The sequence below is a fragment of the Anopheles stephensi genome, chromosome 2 (genome assembly GCF_013141755.1).
Source record: "Anopheles stephensi strain Indian chromosome 2, UCI_ANSTEP_V1.0, whole genome shotgun sequence".
In the NCBI taxonomy this organism is placed as follows: Eukaryota; Metazoa; Arthropoda; class Insecta; order Diptera; family Culicidae; genus Anopheles; species Anopheles stephensi.
In genome coordinates this window covers 61,580,947-61,596,832 of record NC_050202.1, presented here as the reverse complement: position 1 = coordinate 61,596,832, position 15,886 = coordinate 61,580,947, and the positions used below count along the sequence as shown (strand labels likewise).

Below are 15,886 nucleotides of genomic sequence, written 5' to 3'. Positions count from 1 at the left end.
GTTCATCTTAACTAGCGGGAAGCGGAGCGAGCAGAGCAAACCGCAACCAATCAAAGCAACCACCGGATGTTTTCATCCACACCAAGGGTTGCTAGATTCGGGCGACAATCGAACGGCGGTTCTTCCTTCTATAAATTTTCCTACCAAGAAGCGGAAGCACCAGACGAAGAAATATTGCCAGTTTGTGCGTGGGCCAGTAGTACCAGAAGTGGCCGAAAAAAAGAAGACTTAAACAGAGTGAGTTACAAACTTTGCGCAAAAATTCTCGAACTAAACGTTGTGTCTGGATAGTCGTTAAAATATTCACGCGCCCTGGAGCGGTATGTAGGCTGGTGCTTCGAGGCAATTTCCCTATAACCACAGGAATTTTCTAATTTCCCCTTGTGGAACTACTACCCACACACACACACTATCGTGATCAGCATCATTATCGATGTACATATTCCCTGTGCTCTACTCCCCGAAATAGTCTGCATTCTATCGTTCCTAGTTTCAGCCAGGAAGCTATTTGCTTGGCGGCGTCTGGCCGTGAAGCAACCACCGCTGCCGCCAGCCATAAATTAGATAAAGCGGCAACACTTTCTCGAGCACATTCATCTTCCCGCTTCTGGGCCGTTCCGGCAGTACGAATTTGGTGTAAGTGGCATCGCTACTGAGCATCGCTTCGGGGTGAAACACGGGGAAATTCTCCTCCAGCCGACGACGATTTGATTGAAGCAGATTTTCTGGCCAACTGCGGGGGCCACTCCGGTTTGGACTGGTGTCGGAAAATGACAAACAAATTGATATAAATTGAGTCATAATCACTGACGCAGGGTACCCTCCCCCCCTCTGGTAAGAAGAAGATGTTTAGAAGATGAGTTAGTTCCCCCTTCAAAGCACTTGTATTTCGGATTCGATGCAAGAAAAACGGTAGTTTTTCCACCCTCACAAAAATGCAAGAAGATAATAAAACAAGATAGAACTGGGCTGGGAAATTTCTCCCACGGGATATAACCATTGCGCGGCGGCAGTGGTACAAAGCAACCGGCCGGAGCGCTGGTCCCGGGGGACAAGTCAAGGAAGTGATAGTTTTAATGCACTTGCTCAATTTTCCGGCCCAGTACATAAGCACTGTTTGGCAAAAGAGAAACACGCTCACACACCAACAGGTTCTCCATCCGCGAGGAGTGTTTATTGAATATTTTATGGATGATTACCTTGTGCACAGGACGGTACGGATTTTGTGTACACGTTGAAAGATTTTTCATCTTTGGTTTGAAGTAAGATAATGATTTTACGCTTATATTTTTAAACATTCAACATTGCTTCATTTGCATTACAATGTCGAGAAGGGTTCACCTGCAATCATGTGAGTTCTTTGAAATGATTCATCCGTGACGTATAGACAGGAGATCCAATGTTTGAAGCCACCTAAAACTTTACTTTTTTTATTTCAACCACTTAGATCTTCAGATTTGCGTAAATCTGTTTGAGTAAATATTTCTACTAAAAACATCCGTCGTGACAGCTGATGCTGGGACTGTACCGAATATTTGCTGTTTCAGTTTTCACATCACATCGGCGTATCAAGACTTCAGTAGGCCCATGGCAGCAGGGAAGGACTTTATTATGACTTTTATGATTGTCTAATTAATTTTAGATAGCAGAGATTCCTTAGAAGACGAAGTTCCTTGTGCAGAAGGTGCAGGAGGTTTCTTTGTAGAAGATGTTCATTGGATCAAGAGATTCATCATATAAAGAGTTCGCTTTGGTAGAAGAAACCAGGGACGGCGAAGCCCTCAAGGCTCTGATGTCTGATTGGACGGCGAAGATTCTTGGTAGAAGAGGTCCTATGGACGTTGAACATCCTTGTAGGACGTGGTCATGTCGTGAGAATGGCACAGCACGACCCAGCCCGTAAAGTCGTTTCAAGACCTCCATATGACCAGAGGAGCCGTGGTAGGCCAGACGACGGGCCTAGACCTTGAGTGGTTTAGTGAGCTGTTACAGCAGACCAAACAGTTACAGTGCAGGGAAATCTTAATTATTAGAGTATATTCATAAGAAAAAAGCATTTATTTATTTTTTAAAGCCCAAAATAATACACCATCCCATGCTGTTTCTTTCGAAACGCACTGTACTGTGCCAACATTTATGCGCTGCAGCATACTAAACCGTGAACCGTTCAAATCGTCGTCCGTGCGATGCTGGATGCTGCAACGCTATCCTTGCCCTAGCAGCTCCTATCGTGCTTTTATCATAATTGAGCGTATTCATCATTATCACTCCATATCTGTCTTGATGAAAAATACATAAATTTAATGTCATTCGCTCGCCTCCTCCCCCCTCCTTTTCGTTTACAGCCTCAAACAAAGCAGCGAACCGGTATACGTGTGTGTTAGTGCGTAAAAGAATAACATCATAGCCTACTGTGTGCGAGTAAGCAACAGCAGCAGCAGGTCCTTTGAGTTCGGTTAATGTACAACCCATGTGGACAGCGACAGTTTCGCCAGAAAGATTCTTTCTAAGGAAAGAGCCACACACTTTCCTATTCATCGTTCCCCCTAAGAATCGCTTTGCGTTGCGAGTGGGGTTGGCTTTTCCGTCAACGATGGGACGAACTCTTTCCCGCAGGTTCCTTTCACGGGCTCGTGATTGTTATTACCATTTCAAAGGTGGAAAAATGCGTGGAACGGTGATTCTTCGCAGGCCAGCCCACTTTAGGCACTTCGGGTCTTTTTGGGCTTTTAACGGTGTGCGCGGGGGAAAAAAACCGGGGGAGGAACAACAGCTTCCACGCGCGTTACCTGCCTGTTAATGAATAATTTAACAAAGTGCTATCATACAAGCACAGTGCGCTACCGTTTTCTGGAACGAAATCAGGCATGAAAGAAAAAACACTCGTATCAGTAGCAACTCTTGAGTAGCCCATCATTGTGCCCATGTGTCCATTTTCAGCGTCTTTTGATTTCGCAATTTTATTACCCTACCCTAGTGAGGTGGATTCTGAAGAGTCGGCCAAACTTTCGAGGCAAAAGAAATAATATTGAAGCGTGTAGCGCGGTGATGTAAAATTTATGCGAAAGATTTGCAACACATTTCCATCGGTAATGATGCTTAATAATTCAACGATATAGTTGTCGAGGGATGGACACACAAAGTCACACAAGACAGGACAGGAAAAGGCTCAAATGTACTGTCTTATTCAAAGAAAAAAAAATGATACTCTTCTCCCTTAACATTGATTGATGCTTATATCCAGCGAACGGGGTGTGCAATAACTCTTTTCCAGCATGTTATTAATATTAATTTTGAGCCAAAAGAGAAACCACCACCCTTCAAAAGGATAATGAATTTTCAATATTATTCGCTTTTTATGCTTCATCTCCCAACAATTATCTAAAAACAAAAAAATTCTATACCGTGCTATAAACAACCCTTTCTTTGGGAAAATGAATATTGTTGACCAGTTTACCGTTCGCTTCAAGTAAGTCATTATTTTACCGTTGACCGTTGTTCAATAATCGGTTCGGAGGGATAAAGAAACAACAAACCGCCATTTTCGAAATGTTTTTTGTTTTTTATTGAAAGGATCCATCCCTCTCCATCACAGGGCTAATGGGGCTGCGATCCATAATCGTTATTCTAAATGACTCCCTTTGGTTTGGTGAAATTGATAAAGGAAAATCCTCTTCACGGAGGGTATTTTTAGTCGATTCGATTCGATAATCGGGGGGAACATGGTTGATAAAAGGTTCTTTTCCTTAACTTAAGTCTTAAGATGCCTTAAGTCTATAGGTTTATTAACAAAAGAGCATTTATTTCTTATATGTTTGTCACTCCCTGTAGCTTCTTTTATTCTGTTGTTCTTAATGTCTTCTTCTCTGGATTGTTAGTTTTCCTTTTGTTTTATTGATTATCTTTTTTTTTCTTCCCGTTTCCCTTGCCTCTGTTTTCTTATCACAATAAAAAATGCCCCTCTTATCATCCTTCTATCATCCCATTCTTTCCAATGTCCTTCATTAGAGGTAAAGTGGAAATTAGGGCGAACCCTTTTTTTCTGTGGCGCTTTTTTATGGGGGGAAAAATCTATAAGTTAAAAATTTCGTTTACTCAACCCCAAATCGAACATGGGGTTCAGCTATTTGTGCAACGGAACGATAATTTCCCCCGTTTTTCTTTTCCTATCAATATCAATTAACATCGTAAAATGTTGGAGAGGTGGACAGGATGGACCACGCCATCTGTTAAGAGACTCTGGAAGGATCCACGCACCACCCCTATTTTCCCCGTTTTCTGTAGGCCCAAAAAAAGAAGTGGGCCCCCGGTTGGAAGTGGGTCATCGAAACAAACTGACCGTTGCGCCTTCCGTATTGGATTGCTTTTAAATTGAAATTTTATCTCGAACGAAATAAATTGTTGTAAATACCTCCAGCATCACCGGTGGAAGGGATGACGTTGGCGAAGGGTTGGTCAGCACGGGGTGGAAAATCCCCCAATAAAGGACAGAAGTGGTCCGTTTTTGGAAGGAAAAATCTGTATCGAACTGCTAGAGTATTGGCAGGTCGCGGACTGAGAAATTTTATTTACCAGAAGAAAGTGTCACACGTGGCCGTGATTATGTGGGACAGAAGGAAAGCAGGAAACGATCCACTAACATTTTATTCGCTTATCACTTTTGCAGCAGATGAGTTAAGCGATTTTATAACACCAAATCACCCGGATTTGTACCTGGGATGTTGAGAGTATTCTTTTCTGTTTTTTCAACCAAATGATGTTGCATAAATTTGCCTCGTAACGGAAGCACTATTGAATAAACGTAACCCCCAGCTTTTGCGTAATAGAAGCTCCAACGGGGTGCGTAACGAATCCATTATCGATTACACGTTGGTTTTCCGTTTTGGAAAATCATTCCAGCTGAAGTGTGGTGTTTGGTGAGGATAGGGTCTGGATGATAAGGCACGTTCCCTCTGGTCATAACACACACGCAGGGTTGGTTGGGGGGGCTGTGCAAGAACTGAAGGCCGATCATTAATCATCTATTAGCAGGGTGATGCTTTAGGCTGTGGTTTGAAGGGTTTGTAGTTTGGTGGTTTTGTTGGCCGAATAACATCATTAGTTTTGATTATGGAATAATGGGAGGGAATTAGGGGATTATTTTATGTGTGAGGAGATTGAAAAGAATCCTTCTTTAGAATTTTTTTTCGTTTTTATTCGTATTGCGATTCGATGGTCCTTGCTGTTCGTTGACATTAATTTTATTCCAGGATCTAGCTAATCTAGTTATAAGCTAAAATTGCTCTTATTGTACCACATGTAGCTCTAATTTAATTAATTTGAGTTCTCCCTCCTTAAGCAAAACAGCTGAGAGCAGAATTTTTCCAAAACTTAATTACAAACAAAACAAACATCACGAACAAACGATAGCTAATTGAATTTTACACCACGATTGCGATGTGTTTTCATTATTACACGCACCGCATAACGCAGCGCTCAATTTTCTACAGGGCCAACACCGGGACCGACAACTCCTAAACCGGCCGAAACCACATCAGTTAGTGGCTGGAAAACCTTCATCCCCTCAAAACCCCAATCTGCCGAAAGGAGTACATCAACTACCCTGGCGCTAAATGCTTCACCGGGGGCTAATTTGTTCGTTGTGTACCATTTTTTTGGTGGGGGTGGGTGATTTCACAATCATAACCACACTTTTCCACACGATACACGAAGTGGTGTACCGGCTGTAACTGCCTACTCCGCCCGGGGAGCTTGTGTGGTTCGCTCGATTCTCATAAATCAATGAAACCCGTCGGTACCCGTTCATTATTGCCAGATGTTCGCGAGATGGAATAATGGCGTTTTAGCGATCCTGCCCTCCCTGTGCGATTCTGGTCGGACAGGGATCACATGTACCTCAGGTGAGGTCAGCTGTATGTTTTTGCGTACCACCGAGTATTGTACCAATGTGAGCTGGTTGATGCTCTTATGTTAGCCATTTTGTAATAATTAAACGAACCTCTCATCAACTTGCCCCATTGGGAAGCCTTTAATTTCAATTCCTATATGTTAAAAAAGGGGAGTCTTTTCTGGGTGATCCAAAAAAAAAAACAACCCTTCACCATGAATTAGATCTCCCGTGTTAGACCACTAACCCCCAGGCAAACGGATCCTTTCTTGCAAAATTGATCGAAACCTTGGCAATAAATTGTGTGCCTGTCATTTCTGTTCTGCATTTTCCGTGTTCTTTCCCGGTCTGGACAGGTTCCCTCCAATATTCAAGCTCTTCATATTCATCAGCCAGTTGCTTTCTACCGTAACGCCACCAGTAACGCTCAATCGGCACTGTCCCTTGTCGTGTGAGACAAGCGGGCTGCGATGGTGTGGATGCATTCGACCAAAAAATGGCTTCTCCAGGAATAATGGCGGTGTGTGTTATTCACTTTGCATGCACTTTTAAATCATGGACTGTGAACTTCCATGAGCATGTGGGCTTCTAGCTGGGATCGGGGCCTTAATTTGTCCCTAACACCGTACCTCGAGTTTACGTACAAGAAGTAGCCGTGGGTGGTGTGTGTTGTTGTGGCTCCCTCCTTTGGTATGGATTTTCATTTATGAACGCTCGAAAGGATCGAAAAATTTGTTCAGGATGAATAGTTTTAGGTTATGGTTGAGAGGCGAGTTCTCGTACGTCTTTTTTTTTTGTTTAAACCCGATGTTGCCTGTAAGCATGTACCAGGGCTTAGCTGAGGGCCGTGTCTCTCGATCTCGATATACCGTTTAGTTTACTAATGTCTATTAGAATCTCCTGGAAGCTACTGGACGACACACTCACAAATATGTACACAAATCCCCGTTGTAGGGTCAGTCACCCATCCCGAAGCCGGAAACCGGGCAGACACGTTGCATGCTCAGACGGGTTTCAGAGCAGTCTGCATGACGGCCACAACCGGATCGGCCTGCTTGCTGATGGTAACTGTTTTGGTTTTGGAGGATGCAATCCGTTGCAGGTGCTTCTTCTTTTTTTGTTGTACCCTCGATGGTTGCAACATCCTCCACCTCATACCATTCCGCTTGAGTCCCGCGCCCGATCGGCCGGTTGGTCGGCATACGCTTATTTATCTATAACATTTCAATAAATCATTGTGACTAATGGAAGACCACCGAAGCGGGACCAGCGAAGCGTCGAAATGCAACGGGTGCCCGTGACAGGCGTGGCGTCGACACCTGCAGCGAGTAGTGTCCCGCTTTGCCGGACCAAAATGGCGCAGCAGGGATGCAACGCGCGATACATTATGGTTTTGCATGGTCGAAGCTGCGAGCTGCCAAGAACCGAGGGCGAGATGAGGATGGTAAATGGGTGACGTGCGGTCCGGTGGGACCGTCCACTCCCAGGACACTATTTTTCGGGGCCAACTCAACTCAACGTACCGAGCCGGACCGAGCTGGACAAAGTGGTGAAATTGATGTGGTTTTGACGCTCTGCAGAGGTACAGGATGAAGGGGTTTGTTCGTTAAAAATCCTTAAGCCCCAAACAATCGAGGGGTGTTTGGAAATTGATTTAGACTGTTTGGATTCGGTTGGAGTATGTGTGAATAAAATGGTATAAGAAATGGCTCAGTTGACTTAGCAGACCAACGTGGTGGCCTCCAGTTCTACACTCGCTATTAATTTCTAACAGCTTCAAGTTCTCGTCAGAAAATTGACTCGGAAACCAGAACCTCCACGGCATTTAATTGTCCTTTGTCCTTTCCGCGCGAGAGTTGGTATTATTGTAGTACAAAATCGATTGCTTCTTCGCACCATGAAACGATCGACGTCGCTTCGGTGACTTTCGAATCCTGTTGGGAAGAAATTGTGTGAGCGTTTTTCTTTAATTTCTCTACGCTCTCTTTTCAATTAAGATAATTTTTCCAATACTCTTACCAATATGCTCACTTGCTTGCTGTTCACTTTGCCAGATGTTTCCGACCATGGTGCAGGGTGCATGCTTACTTCTCGCTGTGAAAATCCAGAACCGGTCTCAGTCTCTTTCGCTGTGCGCATTGCAAATGGAATCGATTATGGTACAATTACTTTTCAATTTCAAGCTCATTTGTGTGCCCTGTGTTGGCTTCCCGGCCCCGTGGGAGTGTCCTTTCGGAATGGGTTCCTTTCCCAGTTTGGTGTGTCCTGGTGTTACAAAGAAAATTGCAACCCGGACCCGAGACCCGTCCGGGTATTGTCTTGGCGACAATTTTTCTTCCCCGATGGCTTTCTGGTGAAGATGGGGGATGAGGTCACAATCTCGGTGGCAGTGAACGCTTCACTCCACGTTGACCGATCTGGACGATCTTCAGCGTGGTACGTGACTCGTATGACTAAGGAAGGACTTTCGGATGATTCGGATCGGAAATGGAATGAAAGTTGGAAAGTGATACAAGCTTCGTCTTGGAATTAATTGTTTGAAAGGACGTTTCATAATTTAATATTTTGTTCTAATAAGGATACTAATTGCGCTTTTTCCGTTGGTTGTCGCAAGTGGCGATTTGGTGCAGCCACCACAAGGGTCGCTGAAGTTTGGCTCGTATTAATTAATTAATTTAAAATTAATAAGAGTTAAATAAACAAATTTTGTGGAACAATTTCACGATTGGAGCACATATGAAATTGATTCACTAAGGACATATTTATAAATATTATAGAACCAAGACCTAAATTGTCGAGTTCTTACAGGATTACTGAGAGTTTTAGATATTTTTGAGTGTCTTCTTTTGCGTTAGGTTTTCTTAATAACTTTAAACGCGTTTCTCAGTTGATGGATCAATTTACAGATTTTAACTAAATTATACATAAACCAACTAAATTTTCAATTTCTCACAGCAGTAAATATTGCATTAAAATTAGTTTAAGAATAAAGCCGGTTCTTAAATATCTTGATAAAAGTAATTACATTGTTTAATTTTATTTTCTCATCTCTTGCCTCCACAATCCTATGGTTTCTATTGTGTGTTTTCATTTTTGATTTTTAATGTTTTTTTTTCAATTTTTATAAATAATTCCTAATAGAATCTCTAGGGATCTCTTACTACTATTTTTTTACTTGATTTTTTTCCCCCAGCTAAACAGCAAGTCCAACATATGGGGAGACGGTTCGTACAGAATTTGAACCACAATCCTGTAATGAGAAGAAGGAAGCTGAATCACTTCAGCTCTTTTTATAATATGTGCATGCAGATCGAACATTTGTATATGCAGGAAAACAAAAGGTTTAGAGAAAAATGTAAAAACGGGACGACCGTTCGATTAGTGGTAGCAGTGTTATAAGAATGGAGAAAATACAAAAGAAATATGCAAAGTCGGAAATGATAGTAAATAACCTGTTAGAATTGTACTTCCAAAAATAAGAAAAAGAGAAAAACAATATAAACTAAAAACAAGAAGGATGAAAATTGCTTCAAGAATCCATGCAATTTGTGGGACCTTATTCGGAAATATTTAACAAAATGTTACAGAAAATTTCAGACTAGTCTATAACCACTCATGCGTTTCTAGTATGTCCAAAAGTCAAATTCCATCCAACAAGTACAAATCCGAACTACGAAGCATTTCTTGACCAAACTGACTACTAAAGCATTGAGACGAGCGGTGACTTATTGCCTCGCCTGTCTGTGTTTCACTGTTTGCCTGACTAGCTTTGCTTTACCGTTGGAAGCATCTTATCCGTACCAGTTACTTACCGGCACACGTGTTTACACGCAGGGCAGCGAACCGTCCTTGCTCATACCACCGGACAGACGCAACACTACACAGCGTAAGCTTTACGTATGTGCATGTTTGTCTTTGCTCAAGCAGAAGACGCTGGAAAGCTGTTTTCCCCAGTGACGACATCGAAACCTTCGAAACAATTGAGCTTCTTAACACGAGACAAAATCTGGGGGAAAACTTTAAGGAAACATATGACACATGATGTAAGGATAAAATTAGATACCGGTTGAGTCTTGTATTAAATGAAACGCTTGTATAAATTTGTATATCCGGCTGACGATGTTTTGATTCGTAAATATTAATCAGCTTCGCTCCATCGCACTGTATCAACAGAGATTTTTCACGACTCGCCAGATCTGTTGACTTTGTGCGATGTGTGTCTGGATGTATTAGGTTGTGTAAAATGGGCAAACGCCCCCTCCACCCGCACGACCACGTGTCTGGGTCCATTTTTAGTACCTTGTTAAGCTCATCAACGTCTTATCTGATCTGACGGGTTTTTGCAAAACATACACAACGCTTGTTGCCTTTTCTTTTAAGACAAATCACACACCACAACCAACGCTTGGCCACACCAGGACATGGCTTAATTCGGGATGGGAAAACTGGTTAACTGAAGCGAAAGAATGGGGAATTTCTCTTTGAGTGGTTCTTAGCGGCTGAAGTATTCCTTCCAGTCGAGCTGGCAGAGCGCCAATATTAATCAACCGAAACGAGCTCTAAATATTTGCCATTTCATTTATTCCCTTCACTCTTTAGACTCGTGCTGTCTGCAGTTTGCCACAGAGCTGGGTAGAGAAAGTTTTATCGGGACAAGAACTGTGGCCGGGTAATGTGTCGCGTCTGGCAGGATTGCTGGTGAGTTTGTTTGGCCGTGTCTCGATGAAGACTTTCTTGTCGCTTGAGAGCTGGGAACAAAACAAAACCCCCTAACGAAAAAAAACCCTTCGTCATTACGCTTCATCATTGCAATCGTTTTTCTCGCTCGTAATTTTCTTCCGGCCCATTGCAAAAAGCGCGAGAATTGGGGGAACAAGAAACGCGGGTGATTACTTTGATTTTCCGCAGATAAATGAATCTCATTACGCGTGAACGATTTTCTGTTGCTGCTGAATGTTTTTTAAGTGTGTTTTTCTCACGAGCTTCTAAAGCGGGGAAAACCTTCCGCCATTGGGAAAACGGAAAAGGGATAAGTTCAAGCACGGGTTTTTTTGGGGGGGGGGGCGGTTTGCATTGTGGCAAAATTACAAACACGCTTTTGTGTGTCAGTAAAGATTTTTCAAAAATCAACTCATGTGGATGAGATAAATCACGCCTTTTGTTGGTAATCGTGCTCGGGGGAAATGGTTTCGTTGTGGGAAGGCAATATCCCTTTTTTGTCGTTGCAGGATCACAAGGAGAAGAACAAGATTCTTATCTTCCTTCCATTCATTTTATGCATTTTTTACCAGTCTTTGGCAAGCTTTCATGAAAAAAAAATCACTAAGAAAAAAACTAGTTTATTGCTAGTTTCTTGCGTTCGTACTTTCAATTACTTAAATTGAGGGACCATGAAGAATGAATCACATTGCCAGCACAAACGAACAAGCGTTATCTTGGCGACGGTACCATTATGAGGTCATAAGGAGAGTGTGCAGTTACACTGTTTACGACAATTTTATGCCCCGTTTCTGTCTGGCTGGCTGGATGGCCGGTCGGTACAACACAGTGACGAGAGTCTGGTGACTTAGTTTAAAATGTAGTTTTTTTTTAATGTCCTATAATAAAATGAAAAGCTATGTGGGCCGGATAAAAAAAGGATTTAAACAAAAAATAACGCAGTTTTATGTTTTAGAATTTTTATAATCAAAATCATCTGTAAAATTATTTACAATTTTGTTATTTATTTTGAGCAAAATTATGGATGGCAACCATGAAGGGCTTTTTAGCACAGGTATGCTCGGCTTGATAACCAAATTTCATACTGATATAAGCAGCACAATATAGTTATGTCTGCTAACTCTGCTAATATTTTAATTTTAAATGGAGCAAGTAAAACGCATTAAGAAACGTTGATCGTGCCCCTTTGATCGATCGAAGCTTCTCGAATAAAAGGTAATGGGGCAACTGTTGAAGTAAATAGATGGGAGATGATGTAGCAGACATTTTGTATGGCTTCAGATGGAAAAATTTTTATGGGGCTTTGGTATTAAAATCTGTGAGAAACGAGCATTAGTACATCGAAGCCTTAACAACATCGATGAAGGCCCCTAACTTCTTTATGAGAGATGAGAGCAACAAGCGGAGGGCTTGTTCTGATTCTTTCTGAATCGCAATTAAATGCATGAAAGGTTTCGTCAAATTTTTCTTACTAATTTATTCAGACTCTAGATTTTTTTTCAAGCTTGCTCTTTTATCATGCAATCCGTCCATGGCTTGCAGATAAACTTTAATTTAAACCATTTTCCGGGTAGGTTTGTTCGGTGTCGTTTCGTTAACTACATTCAAATAAACTTATTATGATTATCTAATTCGATTTCTAACAACCAAGACAAACAAGAAAGGGTTTATTGGCCCTTTAAAACATAATCAAAAATAAAAAGAATACATTTTTAGCATGTTTAATTCAAGCCAACATTTTAATTTCTAAAATTTAAAATCACACAGCACTGGCTGAACACAAACATCGCCAGTGTGTACTGCACCTGATCAATCTTATGGCGATGGCGATTATCTGGCCGTGAGAGAGCAATGTTTGCGCTGTCATTGCGTAGCGCGGCTCGAGAGAGCGAATCGGGTCGCGTACACGGGAAAGAGCAGAGCTTGCTCTCACTCTCACCTTCATTCGCTTCCGAAGTTTCGTTGCACGCGGTTCGCGTTTCGGTGTTGTGTGTCGTTGTTTTGGGGTCCATCGGAATTTGCAACGATTTCTGGCAGACGCAAACGCGTTCCGATCGATCCTGTTGCACGGTGCTTCCGGTTCCGTTTCGCCCTTATAAGCCAGCCAATATCCGCAGCAAAAAGCTTACGTGCGTGAGTCTTGCACGAGTTTTGTGTCACCGTGTGCCGTTCCGTGACGATTGTCGTCAGCCGTGGAAAGCTTGTTCTGTTACTTCGGGTTCGGTAGTGCGTGCCCGAGTTGTGTGGTGGGAAGTTGTGTGAAGCGTCGTAGATGCGGGTGTTGTGTTGGGCAATGTTACAGTGAGTTGGAAGGAGAAAGGGCAGCAACAGCAGCAGCAGCAGCAGCAATGCGAAGCAACGCAAATGTCAGTGAAGCTCTCTCACCGACGGGCAAAGCTCTCGCACCAGCACGAATCTCGCGTTCACCGCATCTCACCGCGTCTCACTAGATGAGAAGAAGCCGCTCAGCTGCGTGCGGGATGGGAATATGTATTGGTCCGTGGCCGTAGTTTTTCGTTATGGTTTTGCGCGGGTGCTTCCCCGTGTAATCGCCGATCCGCGTACGCAGTAAGGGACCCGAATAAGGGGTCCGCAAAGAAAAAAAGGAAGGAAATGTCCTGAAGAAAATGGTTCAAAGAATAAGCCAGGCAGTTTAGGGCATAGGGCAAAAAGTCCGTTGCTTGTGTGAGTGCTTGCGTAAGCAGCATCGTGTGGCCGCATTCGACCGGATCGGGCAAGGATATGCCGGTTCCCAACCGGGGCCACATCCTTGCGAGTGAGTGTGTGCAGTCCTCTCCGTCGTGGTGTCTATTGATTTTGATGCGTGTGTGTTGTTACGGGTCGTGCCGTGGGTGAAGATGATGTGCAGGTGTGTGTTTGTGTACGTGTGCGCTTTCGTTCAGTGTGCGTTTGAGCCAGTGTGAGAAAACATATGGATTGTTCGCGGCAACCAAGTCGGAAGAAGTTTTATTGTGAAAGAAAAACGGGAATGTAAAATTGGGTCGCTCTTAAATTGGGGGGAAGCCCGTAGTAAAATTCAAGCGGTGCAAAGTGAAGCTGTGTGTGCGAAAAGGAAAAAAAAGTGTGTGAGAGAAAAAGCGAGAGAGTGAGAGCGAAAGAGCGAGAGGGAGAGAGTACAGGAAATGAAAAGCACGTGGAAACGGAAAAAAGGTCCTGTGCACGGAAAATCGGCCGTGGTGAAAAGTGTCACAAATTGAAAGATTTTCCTGTGCGAAATATCGTACGAGCAGCGAAACAAATACAACAAGAAAGCTTTTCCCCAAACCCGAAACCATCCGGCGCTCAATTGACATAAAAAGGCTGAAAGACGGCCGTGAAGCGGTGGAAGACGGTAAGTTTCAAACTGTTTTACAGATGGAATCGTTCTCGGTAAGGAGCGCAATTGTTCGCCGAGGGGGACAACGGGGGGAAGTTGAGGAGGAAAATTGGGGAAAAGGAAGGCGCGTATTTTTCATCTCCATTGACGATCCACTGCACGGTAAATTGTAAAATAGAACGAATCTTCTCATCGTTTGAAATTTTTTTTTTTTGCTGCTGCTGCAGTGTCCTATTTCTGCTTTCAGTAACAATCGCTGAGCCGTGTTCTTATCCCGTGCTTTTTTGTATCCCTTCTGCATCATGCTTATGGGCTTTGATAGAATTGTCCTCCTACCTTGGAAATCCTCCAGCTCCGATGAGCAAACCTTCTTTCAGCAAAGTCCTTTCTTTCAGAAGGCTGTGTGATGCCGCGAATGTGCGAGCGATGGGCTCTTCGATTGGTCCTACATCAACCAGCAGCCTGCCTACCTTCGCAACGGCGGTTGCCGTTTCGGTGTAACAATAGATGTGAGCGTTTTTTTCTTGTTTTTCTTCTTTCTTTTGCTTTCAATGTTGGATACCCATCCACCTTACCACCAACCACTCGAGGCAGTCACATTCCATTCGTGCGAAGGACAACTTACCTTGCGAGCCTCGCCCTACAGAAAGAACCCTTTTGCATAGGGCTGGTGGGGGAATCGACTGCTGCCTGGCGCACGTTAACGTACGCGTGACAAGTATCTTTGATCGATGCGTATTTTGCATATCATTACGCCAGGTTAAATCGGCTTATTTGTTTGTGTCAATATGTCAAACATTTTGTCATATTTGGTAATATTTTTATGTTTTTGTACTTTTGCGTTTTTATTAATGCAATTTTTTGTATTTTTTACACTTTTTTTTAAATTTATTTTCTCTTTTTATAACACAAAAGAATCCCTTTCTATAATTATTAATTTGACTTCTCTGTAATCAAAATTAAATTCACGAGGTTTTAAACTCAACCAATGAATATCTCGCTCCCAAAAGACACTCCGGCTCTTCCGGCAACTTATCAACTCGCCTTCATCAATTGAGCCCTTCACTCAACCGTGAAATAAAACTGCCGGTGCAGCTGTTGTTTGCTGCACACCGAGTCATTCGCAACACGTCGGAACGGAGTAGAAGTTCATGCACAAAAAAAAATCCAACGAAACACCGAAAAAAAAAACGCAACAAATGTGTGCAAAGAAAATAAAACCACTTGCGCCTGCCAGCTTCGGGCTGCGCCGTAGTCGTCATCGTTGCAATTTGCTAACACGCCTGCTGCAACAGGCCTCGGACAGCACTGCAATACTGCAATTCGGTACCTTCGGTGGGGGAGGCATAGCATTACACCTTTAGCGAAGCGTTTTACGCGCCAAAGATTTGTTATCCAATTTTTCGATGGCTTTACAGGCGTTTGATGTAATGTAAGTGTAATTAACTTGCTTGTCATTTGTATCTCTGCTACGTACTAGGAACGGTTGGCTTTATTACTTTACCGAAGTCGTAGTACCGAGATGCAATAAAATATCATACCTATCCTGGTAGAGCAAGGCTTTAATAACCATTTTCATCGCGTCTCTGAACTCTGACATCCGTCCGGCGAGTGACAAGCTTTTTTTTTATTTATGTAATCACGGACTCACGCGCGGATTAACCAGTAGAAGCAAGCAACGTTCCGATGCATCGGGATGTGTACATGTGCATAAATTACCGTTCTAGCGACCGGTGCCAAAGTCACGATTCTGATCGTTTTGTTTGGCTCTTCGATAAAGCTTTGAAGAGCCTGTTTTTGCGGGGAGACGTAAGAAGACCCTTGGGTACCGAGGAGACGCGGACGCGGTATGTAATGCGAGACGTTGTGTCTCTGCAATTAGTTGCTGACGGTTGGTTTACGAGTTTACCTGCTTGTTTCTATTTCCCTCACGGGTGTTAGGT

The 15,886-nt window shown here is 43.1% G+C and overlaps 1 protein-coding gene across 11 annotated transcripts in view; it reads left to right on the top strand.

Annotated features, from left to right (window-relative positions):
• The first annotated feature begins 12,491 nt into the window (after positions 1-12,491).
• Positions 12,492-15,886, top strand: part of LOC118506569 (uncharacterized protein CG43867) — a 176,990-nt gene continuing 173,595 nt past the window's right edge. For 6 of the 11 annotated variants that reach the window (XM_036043908.1, XM_036043899.1, XM_036043896.1 and 3 more), the window contains exon 1: positions 12,494-13,958. The gene's annotated coding sequence lies outside the window, so the exon portion shown is untranslated. Of the gene's footprint in view, positions 13,959-15,886 lie in introns of all 11 variants that reach the window. The other 5 variants (XM_036043906.1, XM_036043897.1, XM_036043901.1 and 2 more) reach the window with 4 other exon arrangements.